Source organism: Heloderma suspectum, chromosome 4, assembly GCF_057233095.1.
Source record: "Heloderma suspectum isolate Gila_16-S chromosome 4, 16-S_ref, whole genome shotgun sequence".
NCBI classification, from domain to species: Eukaryota; Metazoa; Chordata; class Lepidosauria; order Squamata; family Helodermatidae; genus Heloderma; species Heloderma suspectum.
The window spans coordinates 251,017,458-251,021,413 of record NC_139461.1 but is presented as its reverse complement, the minus strand read 5'-3'; positions in this window follow the sequence as shown (position 1 = coordinate 251,021,413).

Genomic DNA, 3,956 nt, shown 5'->3' with positions numbered 1-3,956 from the left:
ATCCTATACGTATCTACCGAGAAGTGAATAACTGAGTTCAATGGGGATTATGCTCAAGTACAGGATAGCAGCAGGCATTATGGGTCTTCAGAAAGGCTCTCTGAAACATTCTTTTGTGTATTACATTTCTATACCAATAGCCAAAGCTCTCTCGGCAGCTTACAGAAATTAAAACCTTAGAATATAACACAGTAACAGAATATAAAAACCATTTATTATCTATCTGATCTGTGCCCCACCTTTCTACCAAGAAATGACTCATTGGCTAGAAATGAGGATGAATGAAAAACCCAGCTGGGTGACAGAAAATCCTAATCTATTCAATCCTGATGAGATGGCAACTATGTGGATAGGATGAAGAATCACTGGCACATTTGGCAGGAGGTGGAAAGCAGATCCTCTGTAAAAAGATGATTCAAGAGTGGTAGGTATTATATAATCAACTGGGATGGAAGCAATAAACATGCTTCCTGCTGACAAGAGGAACAACATTCACAAGAGAAGAGTTTGGCTAATCCCTGATGCATGATCTGGGACAATGTCTGCCATGTGGTAACTGCATGAACATGTTTTTATTGTACATCACCACTTAGCAGAGGCAATCCAAAATCACTCTAAATAAACAAACAAGATGGTGCAATACATCCGAGAAGTTTATCTGAGGTATGGTGAAGCATATTGCGTTGGATAATAAGAACAACTTTGCATGCTTCCAGACAGTAGGGGGTGCTAGAGAATGTCCTGTAGCTTGATTGGTTCGGTTCCTTATCTCCTGCTCCCCTTCCTCTTCATTCTTCCTCTTCTGCCTCTGTAACAACAAGCACCATGTGGCTCTCTCCCGGAAGGAAGCAAGTAACCATATCTCATGCCTTCGCTCACTTACACCCAGTGTTAGGGGGTGCTTGTAGTTAAATAGTGTTAGATAGCCTTCCCTGACTATGTGTATAAAAACACTAACAAAGTAAATTGATTTGAATGCATTTATTGCCTCTGAAACTAAATGCTGTGTTGCCACACTTTCTTTCTATAAAGCAACTCTGCTGTGTCACACCAGACTTTCCAACATATTGGACAACTCCCTTGGCATGTCTCAGTCTAGGTCATCCCTGCCTTTGGGCTCATATCATCACTGCTCCCCTTTGTTCCCCATTACAATGCTACAGGTGCTACGTAACACAGTACCAAGTGTGACGCCAGACATCAGGGAAATCTGTTTTGCAAACAGTTGTGTCTTGCACAGTCCATATCTCTGGATGACTCACAGCTGTCCAGGCAGCATCCTTGTTTGAACACAAGTGGAGGGGGCAAGAAGACATCTATGTGAACTCAGTGGAACTCATTTCGGAGTAAACATGCTTGGGTTCATTGTGCATTTGATCTGGCTCTCTTGTGCTGGGTCACACAACCCATCTCCATTCCTCAGCCAAATGGACCCACAATGCTTCAATGTTGAAAAGACTAGAGAACTTCCAAGACGGATGAGCATGCAGCAAGTTCAGTGAAAGCAGTGTGGACATGGAACACCACAATGCTTTTGACAAAACTGCAAACATTGCTTTAAATAAGTTTCGGTGGCAACTCCAGCTGTTGCGGAAGGCATTATGTACTTCTTTTATTTACTCTGCAGTCCTATACATGCCTATTCAAAAGTAAGCCTTACTGAGTTCAATGGGGCTTACTCCCAGGGAAGCAGGTATTGAGTTGCAGCCTTACTGCTGTGGCATGGTTCTCTACACTGAGCTTCAATGAATCTGCCAAGTCAAGCATCCTCTTCCATGAGTTGGACCCTGTGCAGTGCCTAGCTTTTAGATGCTATATAAGCACAAACCAACATTATTGCTGCACTGCAAGCCACAGAACCTGCTCATCCTTTTAAATCAGGGATAGGGAACCTGGTGCCCACCATATGTTTTGGTTTACAGCTCCTATCAGCGCCAGCCAGAATGGCCAATGGCAATGAATTATGGGAGTTGAAGTCTCATAGATCTCATAGAATCATAGGGTTGGAAGGGGCCTACAAGACCATCGAGTCCAACCCCTGCTCAACGCAGGAAGCCTGATTCCCAGGAGGTCTCCCATCCAAGTACTAACCAGGACTGACTCTGCTTAGCTTCCGAGATCAGGAGCACCCAGCCCTTTGCTCCAAAACATTTGACGGGTAAAGTGTTGTCTACCCCAGTTTTAAATGTTTTGAGTCAATGAGACAGGATGTCACTCCTGTGCCACTCTCCCTGTTCCTCCACGAATCTCCTTGGCAATCTTTCTCACCTACCTGTTGGGTAAAAGTAAAACTGGAACAGGAAGGAAAGCATTATCTCTTACTGACAGTGACTCAGAAATGTTAATGGAACAGGTCTGGCAGGCTTTCTGGATTATGCATCTGGCACTCAAAGTTGTAAACATCATTCCAGGCATGAACATTTAGAAAATACTGCAGGAACTTTGAACAGCAGTAAGAAATGCTCAAGTAAAATTACTGTAAAATAGTCAAAGGGATAGCACATATATATAGGGATGTACAAAAGTAACTTACCTTTTCGAAGGGTGACATTCGCGGAGGGGGGGAGGCGCTCCATCCCTCCCCCCAAAATTCTCTCCGGCCAGCTCCGCTCCGCGGAGATTCCACATAGCCGCCGGCTGGGACAACCCGCAGCCGGACATCCAGCTGCTGGGCAGCCTGCACAGGGACGCAAATGGCAGCTGGTGTAGCCGCCGCCATTTGCGTCCCTGTATTTTGCCATGATAGGCTATGTAAATATTTACGTAGCCTATCACGGCAAAAAAAAAAAAAAGGAACGCAAATGGCGGCCACTACGCCATTTGCGCCCCTCTCTTTTGTCGTAATAGCTATCACACAGCAAAAAAAAGGGAACGCAAATGGCGGCCGCTGTAGCTGCCGCCATTTGTATTCCCTTAATTTTGCCGTGATAGGCTACATAAATACTTACATAGCCTATCACGGCTTCCGCAGGGACGCAAATGGCGTCCCTGCGTTAGCCGTGATAGGCTATGTATTGACATAGCCTATCACGGCTATATGGAAGAAGCGAATGGCGGCCGCAGATGTTGCATTTGCAATGCAGCGCGGATAGCAGCAGGTAGGTGCTCCATTCCGGACCCATTTTGCGGGGGGGGGGGAGCAGGGGGCTTCATTCCACCACGGATTTCAGGGAGCTGAATGCACTGGCATTTGGCCTCACCGAGATCTGTGGCGGAATTCTCTGACATCCCTACATATATACCTGTAAGGTACTTGCAGGACAACATCCCATGCATCTAATGAAGTGGACTGTCAACCATGAAAGCTGATGCCATCATAAATGTGTTAACTTTAAGGTGCCACAAGACTCTTTGTTGTTGTTTAACAAAGTTCTGGAATGTCTAAATTTTGTTTCACAGTTTCAGTTTGGTGAGATTTTAAAATAGAAATTACCAGAAAGACTAAATATAGAACAACAGTATCATTTTTATAGATGAGGAATGATTTACATAACTATTTGTATACATGTTAACATTTCAAATGGTTTACATTAAAAATGGCACAATTGTGCAAAGCAGCTGTTTATTATAAAAGGAACTTTCTCTCCAATCCAGGTGGGAGGACTGTCATATCATCTTTCTATCTTCCAGAATAAAATCTGTGAACAGAACAACCTGGTACTCAGCAAAGTTTATTTTCACTGTTTTTAGCATTGATGATACATTTGCAGTATGAGCCTCAGTGAGAAAATGGTCAACATTCACAACAATACATTTCACGTCTGCAGTACAAAAAACAAACACACCCAAACCATTCTTTATAAAACATTCAGACACTGCACTGGTAAATGAATGCAGTCTCTATATTGTTATCATCCTTTCCATTTATTCCAAAACATTCCATTAAATGTTCCATTGCGACACTTGGAATAAAACTGATAAAATCACCTCTCCTTTAAACCCATCTTTTGTTTGTA